The sequence below is a fragment of the Adiantum capillus-veneris genome, chromosome 27 (assembly GCF_014529385.1).
Source record: "Adiantum capillus-veneris isolate H3 chromosome 27, ASM1452938v2, whole genome shotgun sequence".
Classification (NCBI taxonomy): domain Eukaryota; kingdom Viridiplantae; phylum Streptophyta; class Polypodiopsida; order Polypodiales; family Pteridaceae; genus Adiantum; species Adiantum capillus-veneris.
Window position 1 is genome coordinate 16,736,169 of NC_140957.1, and position 12,564 is coordinate 16,748,732.

Sequence of the window (12,564 nt, forward strand, 5' to 3'; positions counted from 1 at the left end):
TGTCGTATGACTACTGTGCATTTTCTATGTCCATTGGCAGCTCATTTTGGTTGGGATGTACATCAATCAGACATGGTTACCGTTTTCTTGAATGGTGATAGTTTATGTAACGCGGCCTCGCGGTTTTGTCAAGAAAGGACAAGAGGACAAAGTGTGCAGATTTAAGAAGGCTTTGTATGGGTTGATGCAATCTCCTCGTGCTTGGTATTAGAAAGCTGACACTCATTTGGTCAAACGAGGATTTCGTAATAGTCCAACAGAAAGCACATTGTATGTAAAGCGTGAGGGTGATGTACTATGGTAACGTCAAATGTACATTCACTTAGTTTTACTATAATTTGGAAAAGGGATCAATTGATGGGTCAAGATACAATGCACCATTCTCTCTCAAGAGTGCTACATCACTAGACACGATGCCTATCTATTGGGTGCTAACAACATCATCACTCTTGTCACCATGCGACTTTCTCCACCAACAACAATCCATTATCACAACCCGCACTAACCTGTGGTACTCACTTACGACCATAGCTTCGCTCGTTGAATACGATACTCTCCATTGGTTGTCCCAAGTGTTGTAGTACCCTCCTTGCCACACTAAACCTACAATCAGTTACGCGTGAGCTATTCCCCACCTCCTAATTGTAGTGCTCTTGCTTTGTTGGTTGTTTCTATTGTCATCAAAATAGTGAGCTCCATCCCAACACCTGACTAGCTAAGTTACTGCACCAATCTATTGGTTTTTTTCTCTGCCAGAGCTTCAAGCAACTCCATCAACAACGCCATCTGCTCGATCTGCGCACTATCATTTGTCACGTCTCTAGTGTTGCTGCTTCTTCACCAATGATCAAGTTTCTCGCTTCCATTTCCATCTCACCTGTTGGCTTCATCCTTTATAGCCAAGCTAACCTTGGCTCATATGCATGTGCTTGTATAGAGCTCACGCTCTCCTTGCCGGATATTGTGCTACTTTGTCTCAATGTGGCCTGTATTTTTCACTTGGCATAGCCTTATTGGGTTAACGATAAAAAAAAACTCGTTCCCGCTAGCCCTCAAATCACCATTTCTATGTGGCCGACCACCTTGATTAGTATACATTCTCTCAAGGGGAGGCAATTTTGTCTAATCTTATTGTCATATTCTCTAGGATAGATGTTTTGACTCCTACACCCTAGTCAACAATCTCTAGGGGAGGACATTTGTACTTATGTGCTACTTTGACACACACGGGTAGGCTTGTTGGAGTGTGTGACAAACCGCACTACCACAAGTGAGAACCCCCTCTACATTGAAAGCTTACACATTTGATATCACTGCTTGCATCATTGGAAGCTCTCTCCCTACTCCACAAATGAATCCTAAGCTAGAGACTTCGTGTCCTCTCATTAGCCATCACTCTAGCACACTTTACACTCATTATTTGCATCTAGTTCATTATCAATCTACTTATGATTTTCTATGTGCATTAATCTCAATCTCTCTCTTTAATCTCTTTGTAATGAACACACTAATTATGCCATGAATGGATCACTCTTGTTTCTATCTTAATCCCATTCCCTTTCATTTTTATTAAAAACTCGTCGAGTCCAATATTGTTTGTAATTATCAAATCTTTTAGACGAGCATTTGAGGTAAATGGGGTCAAGAGCTTCAAGATTGTAATTATATTTACTTGAATGTAGATCCCATTCTTTTCTTACCTAGAGATTGTGTAAAATCTTTGGCTAAGGTATAAAGGCCAACTTTTGTGAAAATGACATAATTTTGGATAGTGAAAGTGACCGTATTGTGATTTTGAGTATTGTGTCTTCCCTCTTGCTTTGCTTGCTCATATCTCTCTCATGTGGTGTGGCATTATGATTCCCAGACTTGCTGTGCAATGAAAGGTAAAAGTTATTTGATTCAATGTAAGTTATTGGTGTTGATTCTGTGTTTTTCAAGTTGTGTGTCTACTTGCTATATTTTCTTGTTGTGCACAAAATATGCATCTAAACTAGTTTATGTGTAAAGAAATAGGTAGAAATCACTTAGATGAAGCTATCAAGTGCTTATGGTATCAAAATGGACATGCTAAAAAATAGACTGCTACTATTAGGCATGATTTTTCTTCAGTGTCAAAACCAAAATTTGGTTCCAAAGGAATGTTCAATAGAATGCTGCACATCTCTATAGTGAGTTTGGATGCATTTGGAGTCCTGTAGCTACCTGAAAACATCACTTCAAGTTTTTGGTGAGAAGACTATCTTTTGATTCTTGACACCCATTTGCGATTAGAAAATAAGATTAGCGAGACTTGGTTTTCTTGGGAGTTTGCAACCTCTTGTAGTCTCCATGCCCTAGTTGGATCAGCTATGTCCAACAGATTGACATATTAGTATCTATGGTTCTCCCTTTACTATCATTGATTTGGTGAGGCTTGGTGGCTCACTGACAGGGAGCTATCCCTATCGCAATTAAGGTCAAGCTAGAGGGATAGGCGTAGATGTATGCTCAGGATGCAAAGTTGCAAGTGAAGACCTCATCCATTTGTTTAAACACTACCCCTCCACGAGGGCTTTAGAGGAAAAACCATGCAAGTGGGTGCAAAGGACATGGAAGGTTTCATTTTTAAGGATGATTTGATTATAGGAGCGAAAATGATAAAAGAACAAGGCTACTCTTGCCCACAAATTATGCAATTTTTCTACCTTAAAGAGGTGTGGAAGGCAAGAAGCCGACAAGTCTTTGAGAAGAACCCTAAGGTAGCCATGCTCAAAGAAATCATACAAGAAAGCAGAGAACTAGTCTGTATCATAGCAAAAAACGGGACCTTGGATTAGTGGAAGCAAGCAATAAGAGACACTATGTGCTAAGTTGGTATCTATCAAGGATTTGAGATGGTTAGGAAAACATTGCCTCTTAAGTGTCCATTTCTCATATAAATAGGGATTGACAATCATGGAGGATCACCTGCACCACATCGATACTTGCAACCTTCATTTTGTTTCAGAGTCCTTCTACCATTGTGGCTATGATCCCATCTATATTCTTTATCTCAGCCACATGATCTCTTTATCTACTATGACTTGTCTCACATTGATTATGTCTATCGTGATCTCGAACATCAACTCTTAGGTGCCCTATGATCATGTCAAGCATTGACTATACTACCATGATTGGCCTCTTCATATGGAGAAGGTATCTTGACAAAGGTATGAGAGTAATCAAGATGATCCCATCATTGAATTATCCTTGCTTTTGGTTTGCTCTTCGAGGTGCTTGTCGAGAACGAGTGGCATATGAGCATGCAATAGAATTACATAAATGTAATGTTGTAAGGTATGCATCAATGAGTAGCATTTATGCACCTGCTTGCATGTAGGGGGTGGCACATAAAAAGAGTGCATGATACTCAAAAACAGTCAAGATGTAGCTGCTGGATTGATGCAAGTCAAAAGGTTTAATGATTTTTTGTTGTTGGAGATGATTGGGGATGATGGGTGAAGTTTTAGCGTGGCAAGGTTGTGAGTAGAGAGAACGAGAGAGAGAGAGAGAGAGAGAGTAAGTTAATAATGACTGCCTAATCCAGCTTACGAGGGTGGGTGGGTGTGTGAGACTCACCAAACTCATTCGACTTTGAAGATTTCCGATCACCCATATCTTGTTGGTATTGCACCATTTTGCAAGAGCAGGGGCACCAAGATTCCGTGATGTGTATGTGTTGGTGTGGGGGTAATAAGATCCACATGAGCCGCAACATGAGTGAAATTAGTGCATGTAGTTTCAGCCGTAAGCTAGCACTGGTTGTAAAAAGTAGATTAAAGAAGGTGAAGTCTTACACTAAGATGTGGTGGAGGGTTGATGCATTACTAGTGGGCGCCAACTGTTGCATTGTGTTGGGCTCATAAGAGCCTTTGGGTTTTCTGGACCAACGTGGCTGGTGGTTGCAATCGGTGCACGCATGTTCTCACAAAGCGCAAGTGCATGCGCATGTAAGCATAGGCATGCAGGCAAAAAGGGGAGGAAGAAAGGTTGTGGTGTGCAGGCTGGCTGGAAACCGAGTTTCATGTCTAAGGTGGCGAATGTAGAGAGTGCTACTTCTGGCCACCGTTAGGGGGGTTGATGATGTGGTCAGGCTGAGGAGATTGTTGGCATGAGGTTTTGTTGTACTTGGTGTTGTTGTTAGTTCCATACACTTTTCCCGTTGTTGCACCTATTGGCACTAATTGTATTGGCATGGGACAACAATGGCCGCCATTATGGAATGGTGTACCTTGACTTTCATATGTGGTTGGCAGCATTGGTCTGATGCTGGTAGTGATGATGGTGGTTAGCGCTAACGCTCAACTTGGCACAAAAACGATGACGAGTGTATCATCTACTATCGCGAGCATAAGATTCATCCCCCCCCCCCCCCCTGTGTTAAAGTGTTGAATCTTTGTCAAGGTTGGTTCTTACTATTACTCGAAGCTGAAGTCGGCTCACCCTTGAACGAGAGATACATGACCATAGGTCAAGAGACATGACTCTAGGCCAATAGTCGTGGCCTTCTGCTGAAGACTCTTGACCCTTCGGCGTAAACTAGGTGTACCAATTTGCTCAAGAGGCATGGTTATTCGCCAAACAGGTGCGACTCTTTGGTGAAGGGACGCATCCTTTGGAGAATCGGGGGTCTTGGATTTGGTGCATCTTTGTATCTGCAAAAGAATCAAGTGAAGAAGGTAATACAAGATAGAATACGTCACAATCGTGACATTCCCTCCCATTTAAAATAAAACCCAGGGTAATTGTGAGATTCTAGTTACTAATCCTTAATTAAGTACTTAAACTCATGATTAAGACTTAAGAAACTTGAACTGTACTCAGAGGCAAGACTCAGAAATACTTTGTGTTTGATTGCTTGAATGCTTTAAAAGTAAGTACAATAGACTACTTATATAGGAGACGAAGAGACATAAATGAAAAGACACATCTCATGGCAAATAGACATGACTCTAGACATAGAGACACATCCCTTGGACAAAAGCAGCAACCATTGGTCAAAGAGCTGCACTCATAGAGCAAAGGGGTGTGACCAATCATCGAAGGAGTGTGGTTTTTGACGAAGAGGCATGTCCTTTGAGCGAAGAGTCATAACCATTCAAGTGTAGGGTTCCTCCTTGGCATGGCACTTTGCATATTTGTAACTAGGAGTAGGTGTAATAATGTAACATAGTCACAATTGTGACATTCCCTCCCATTTAAATTAAAACCCAAGGTAGTTGTAGAAACTCCGAGAGAAGAAAAATGTATTCCTGCTTGCTTCTGCATCCAAAGCTCTAACTATTAAGTTCCATGTCATTGCACTGTTATTAACCATAACCATTTTGCCAAACTAAAAACGGATCATATCTGCAACTTGTCTCATCTTTGTCAAAAGTATCAATATCACATCTGCAACTTGATTAGTGCCTTTGTCAAAGTCATTTGTAACTTCAAGCTTTGTCCAAGAAAAGATTGAATCTTTATCTGCTTCAAGTGAAACTGATGGTAAACTGACTTAAGTTTTCTGTTGAGTGATGACCATTGGTTGGAAATCTACAAGGTATTCTATTGGTTTATCTAGAGCAGCAAAGTTCTCCTGAGGGATGTTGTAGACTGAGACATAGTAGTGTTTGTAGGTATATCCATCTGTAAAGGTTTATTTGTGGAACAAGTTGTGCCCAAAGATTCAATTGCGGTGACTAAAGTCGTGCTGCAAAAGTTTGCATCTGTTTTATCCTTTGTACCACTAAAGGTAAGGACTGGTATCTTCAAGTTTGAAGAATTATCATTCACCATAGCATTTGGTATCTATTCAAAGAGAGAGACTTTGTTCTAGAAAGGTGGTGACAAGGTGAGTTTTTCTACCTGGATCACGGCCAAACAAGGGGTTATGTGCCGGTCGGTTGTCACACAAACTAGTTGTCTTTGAGAAACCATGCTTTGGGTGAGAAAATTTGAGTTCTGAAGTCTTTGGTTTGAGTAGTTCTTCCTAGTCAACCACTGAAGCGCCGGAAGAAGATGACAGAGAATCAGCTTGTGTAGTCCGAGAAGCAGTTGGGTAACTCCGAGAAGAGGTTTGCATCTGTATCTGCACCAACCTAGTGTAAATTGATGCAAGTCTTGTTGAATTTACTGTCATCTCCTTTTTGAAAACTGTTATCGGATCCTCGGGTCAAATATTGTCGTCGCCATCTTTTAATTCGACCATACCGACTGTTCAGCGAAAGTAACTGTTTCTCCAAATAAACTTAACAACTATTACTTTGAGAGCGAAAACTGCGTCTAGAATAAGTTTTGGCTTTGGACTCAGGGAATTGAGAACAATGATAACGTCCGACTTTGAGCAGGAGAATCCAGAATCACAATCACTGCATGTGGAGTGAAATTGTCGGGCAAGATTTTTTCCAGGAATTTTTATTTTATTTTTCTAACAGGTTATCCAATTTCTCTCATCGGTGAAGGATAATGCATGCAGCGTGTGCACACTAGGTCAACACTGGGAGAAGAAACCGGAGGAGAACCTTTGAATTAAATGGTGTATCACTGGCTTTTTTGGCACTTTTTTTATAAGTTTAATTGAAGGGGTACTGTCACATGGGGGTTAAACATTATAAGGGTCCTATTCACATTGGCTTTAAATTTGGGATTAATCTGGGGGAAGACCGGCCAATGTTTGTTGACACTTTAATAATTTAAATGTAAGTGGGCTGACATGAGTGTTAAAAAAAATACCACTCCATCGTACAAAGTTTTCAGCGCAAAAAATTCAGCCAGCGTGAAGACTTTGACGAGTTGCTGCTTGGGAGAAAAAGCGATGTGCATGAAGGCCAAATGTACGCAAATGTTGGAAAAAATGTGCCAGTGATTGTGTGGCAATAAAGAGGTGCAACGATTGGGTGTCAGACAGCAACAAGGGACTTGAATGCATCAGCCAAGTGATTCAGCAACGCATAATTTCAGCATTTCAGCCCTTCTGGCAAGTCTAGTGATGCATGGAAAGGGTGCGAGCACGAGGGGAGACAGGGTGCAAGCACTTAGGGAAAAGGTGCTTCTTATCATCTTGTGCCCTTTTGCGTGAAGGGGTGCGAGTGCGGGTTTGAAAGGGTGTAACCCGACCAAAGGTGCACGAGGTTCTCCGAGTACGCCACACACACACATCTATGTTCTGTCTTTATTTATAGAATTGGAACATAAAAATTCATGTTACGTCATGCTTGTTTGTGTGTGTGTACCACCTTTATTCTGCTTCCATGCAACTTCGAGAAAGGGATAGAGTGTAGCCATGAAGGTGAGAGACTCACAACCTTCGGGTCTCGGGAGAAAAATTGCTCTAATACCACTGTAAGGATTCTAGTTACTAATCCTTAATCAAGTACTTAAACTCATGATTAACTTACTTAATAAACTTGAACTTGACTCAGAGACAAGACTCAAAAGACTCTATGTTTGATTGATGAATGATTGCTTGAAATGTGTTACAAGAGTGTTCTTATATAGAAACTGAAGAGACACGATGAAAAGACATGACCATAGATCAAGAGACATGACTCTAGGCCAATAGTCGTGTCCTTATGCTATAGAGTCACGACCCTTCGGCGTAAACGTGCAACCATTTGCTAAAGAGGCATGGCTATTTGCTGAACAAGTGTGACTCTTGGGCGAAGGGACGCATCTTTTGGAGAATCGGGGGTCTCGGATCTGGTGCGTCTTTGTATCTGCAAAAGAATCAAGTGAAGATGTCACGATTGTGACTAAGTTACATCATGTACACTTGCTCATGGATGTAGATACACAAAGTGCCATGCCAAGGAGGACCCCTACGCTTGGATAGTCACAACCCTTCACTCAAGAGACATGCCTCTTCACCAAAATCCACACTCCTTCGACGACTGGTCACACCTGTTCGCTCTATGGGTGCGACTTTGTCCAATGGTTGTAGCTCTTCTTCCAAAGGATGTGTCTCTACACCTAGAGTCATGTCTATTTACCATGAGACGTGTCTGTTCATTTGTGACTCTTCGTCTCCTATAAAAGGACCCCATTGTACTCAATTTCAATCAATCAAACACAGTCTTCTAAGTCCTATCTCGGAGTCAAGTTCAAGTTTCTTAAGTCTTAATCATGAGTTTAAGTACTTAATTAAGGATTAGTGACTAGAATCCTCACAGTGGTATCATAGCAAAAAAAATTCCCAGACCCAAAGATTGTGAGCCTCTCACCATCGCTGCTACCCTATCCTCCCTTCTCCCCCTTACCGGAGTTGTATGGAAGCCGACATTTAGTGGTACACAAGGAGGACGAGCTGTCCGATGAGGTAATTCTATTTTCCTCTATTTGTAACACATAAATTTTACAGATATCGGGTGTCATGGCATACCCACAAAGTGTGTGGGAATTAAGTGCTAGAGATTGATTCACGCACCTATTTGGCGGGATGTGTCTTTTTGTCCCGGGTCCATGCCCCTTGATGTGAGCGAACACCACCTCTTGCAGCTGGCTACACCTCGCACCTCTTTGCTGGTACAATTTTCCCCAAGGTACACACCCTCCTGGCGCCTCCATAGCATGCAGTGTTTCATTCCAGAGCGTTTCAGCATTTCAATTCTTACACTGGATATTTTTATGCTGGTAGCCAGCCTCAGTTTCGCTATGCAGATTATCATATTAAAGTTTAAAAAATTGGCTAGCCAATTTGCTGCAATGTGGACACCTTCATTCCCAATACTCCATCGCCAGATACAACACCTGTCTAGGTTGAAGATCCAAACCCCGAACCGAAATATATCCTCATTTTTTATTCTCGAATTGGTACCTGCTCTAGAACTAGTAGCCGTTTCTACACCTCAGGTTGTTGTGCCGGCCCCACTGGATTACTTGATTTACGTCACCCATGGCCACACAACTTAGTTATAGGTGTGGGTGATGTGGCACATCTTCCTGTTGGGATGCGAGGTATTGTTGCATCTCTTATGTGAGCAGTCTCTTCCACCTAGAAAAGCCTTATGTGCCAAGCCATGTGAAAAGCCTCTTGCAACCTTTGTTAAGTGAAAGCCACTTGTATTGTGCATTGGCATTCACCTTTTGTGCTCATGTGTCAAAAGGTTGTCTATTTGTAAAAGCCTATATAGAGGCACATATACCCTATTATATTGTGCAACATCGTCTCTTTAGCAAGCTCTACATTAACCTCTCCAAATCATGCCATTAACATGAATGGCACACTAACCTATCCATCTTAACCCTACAACTGGAATTAGAGCATGACTTAGATTAGTATTTCCTAATCTATTTTAGATCCTAAGCATCCTCACTGTGCTAGATTGCATTGACATCCTCTCTCCCTTCGCCATCGTAATTGTCAATCAAAGCTCCTTTGCATTGTATATTAATCATGGTGCTAATCACGTCGTTAATTTTCTTCTTTTGAAGTTCGTTAGTACGGGGATATGTACTATCAGTGCCACTACCCATGCTAATTGATTAAAAAGAGAAAATAACGGTTGTCCATAGCTGCATCGTAAAAGGCATATCATTAGTATCAATAATTATATTATTTTTACGTAATTTGTGTGCCTTTTTTGGTTCTATTTCAAATTCACAAAAAAAAAGAATCTTGATTGTACAAAGGGTATGCTAGTAGCACTCTATTTATGCTTTAATTTTGAGCCCCAAGCTCAATTAAAGTCTTCATTTGCTAAATCTGTAAATTATTAGCCATTGTAATTTTGAATGTGAGAACTTTTGTGTGTGTGTGTGTGTGTGTTTTTCATTTGGTGGGCACTCACCCTAGAAACGACAAGGTGGAAACAACGAAGGTTGCTAGCTTTGTCAGCTTTTGAGGAGCACTATGTATCGACACAGACCCAACTCAAAGCCCCATCCTCGGATTCCTCGCCACTCAATTGCTCCTCAACCGGAGGCCAGCGCTACTTCCGTTGCAGTCAAATCGTGGAGAGCTCACATTGGTGGCATTGCTTACCCGCCATAGCAGTGATGCCCTGACTCACCCACAACTGCCAATCCAACATCCACCTGTCGCCTCTGCACCTCGACCACACACTCCTAGCCATCGCGTATCTGCTCGTTGCCTCGCCCTTGGCGGCTTCTTGCACGCCAGCTTTCTGGCCCTGTACCTTAATGCTTGCAGCCTCGCGTGACTCTCCAACAACACACCTCCTTCCCCACTGCTACCTGCTCGCCCTGTCCTGTACTCCCCATGTGCGAGCTCGCATGCTATTACAACCGCCGATTGTCAGACAACAAACCTGCTCACTCGCCGTTCAACTTCAGCCAGCCCGTTCTCGGCTACCATCACAGCTGCGAACGCTGAAGGCCACTCTGCCCAATCAGCCCCGTTGTCCAATTCGGTGCCCATACCTGCTCGATCGACATCGCCAGGCATCTCAACCCCACCCGCTTCCATATCCGTCACCTTGTCGAGAGCTGACTCAGCATCTATCATATACTGTCCGCCATTGATACACTGTATACTGGCTCACTTGTAGCCAATCGATTTTGCTTCATAATTGAGTTTTTGTGTTTAGGCAAAGCCCGGTTTCCCATGCTGGAGCTCGCCTGCTCTCGAGCCCTTACTAAGAGCTCCTTTTCATGCTAGGCCTCCCTTCTCACAAGCTTGGAGTAGGTGATAAGCTTTCCCATTAAAGCTTCAGAAGGAGAGAGAGAGTCTTCTTGCTTCACACATGAGTTAGTGTGAGTGTGTATGCCATAATGCCTTTTGAAATTCGGCCCCCTCTCTCTCTTGGTCGACCCCTCTTGCTATTTGCTCATGTTGCAACCCTATTGGATCTCTCCAGGCTTAGCCAATGGAATTTCAAGAGCATAAGTGATAGACTTCTGACATGCGTCCCCCTTTCCCCTTTTGTGAGAGCTATAGGTAATTAATTAATGCAACTAAACTCTCATTGGACCCCTTTGTCTCCTGGCCAATAGGAATCAGGCAAGCCATTGGGTTGCTGAATGCTCATTGGACCCCTTGGGAGACTGTCCAATAGTCTTCTAGAGAGCTTAATTCTTATTGGTTCTTTTATTAAGTGTTTTTAAATTAATTAAACTAGATTTACTCTAGCCTAATTCTCATTGGACCACCTCCATGGCCATCCAATACGATTTGAGTACACATTATGGCCATCTGGGCTAGGGAGCTGACATGTGTCCCTCATTCCCTTTGTGTACAGGAGCTTGTGAGTGTTTGTATATGTGTGTGTGTGTTTCTCTTTCATCCCCTACTTCCAAGGCTCGCCCCCTCCTATGTAGGATTCTTTGAAGGCTTTTTGAGCACACACAAAGCATCCAATTTTCCTAGTGTTTGACCTTTGGACGTAACCTTTCAATTTTGGAACCTTAGCATTTTGGAAGTCTTACTGGGATGAACCTTAGGGTCTTTAAAGCCCATTGTTGCACATTGCTCTTTTGCAGATGGACCCCCCTTTGGATCCCTATTTTTCCTCCTTTGTATCCCTTTTGTGGCCGGTCTGCCAGCTTAACCAATATTCTAGCTTTTTCTCCCCGGCAGTTCCCCATATTAAATGATCAGTTTAACATGAGAAAATCATTTAGGAGTATTAGATATTAGTTATTATGACAAAAATAGAGGATGAGCACATTATCCTTGTCCAAGAAAAGTTTCTCAATATTCGTCAGAAAGAAACAAGACAAAAGATCATAATTGAGTTTCTTGTTAAGTGGACTTGGATGAGTCAGATTCTACATGGCAAACAGATGAAGAAATGCAACAATACCCTCACCTCCTCCAAGAATTCTTTGATAAATAACCAATTTTCATTTGACACATGGGTTTTATTTACAGAGGGAGGGAACATCACGATTGTGACTAACTTACATCATGTACACTTGCTCATGGATTCAGATATGCAAAGTTCCATGCAAAGGAGGACCCCTACGCTTGGATGGTCACGACCCTTTGCTCAAGAGACATGCCTCTTCACCAAAAGCCACACTCCTTTGATCATTGGTCACACCTCTTCGCTCTACAGGTGTGACTCTTTGCCCAATGGTTGCAGCTCTTCGTCCAAAGGATGTGTCTCTACACCTAGAGTCATGTCTATTCACCATGAGACATGTCTTTTCATTTGTGACTCTTCGTCTCCTATAAAAGGAGCCCATTGCACTCAGTTTCAATCAATCAAACACAGATTCTTCTAAGTCTTATCTCTGATTCAAGTTCAAGTTTCTTAAGTCTTAATCATGAGTTTAAGTACTTCATTAATGAATAGTAACTAGAATCCTCACAGAAGAAGGTAATACAAGACAGAATACATCACAATTGTGACAATGAAACTTTCCAGAGATGGGGAGTAAGGTGATTTTCCCGCCCTTGCAAAGTTTCATGGCCATCCATTGCCATCTCATTGGTGTGGTGTTGCACAATTGCGAATTTTTTCCATTGGGCTCGCTAAGGGCCATCGGATAGGGTCTCATAAGTTGGTAAAGACGTCTTTTAAAGTTCTTGCCCCATTCGGCAAGGATTTGTAAGTTGGTAAAAACTTATGTTGCTTCTTCTTTAACTACTTCTTCACTTAA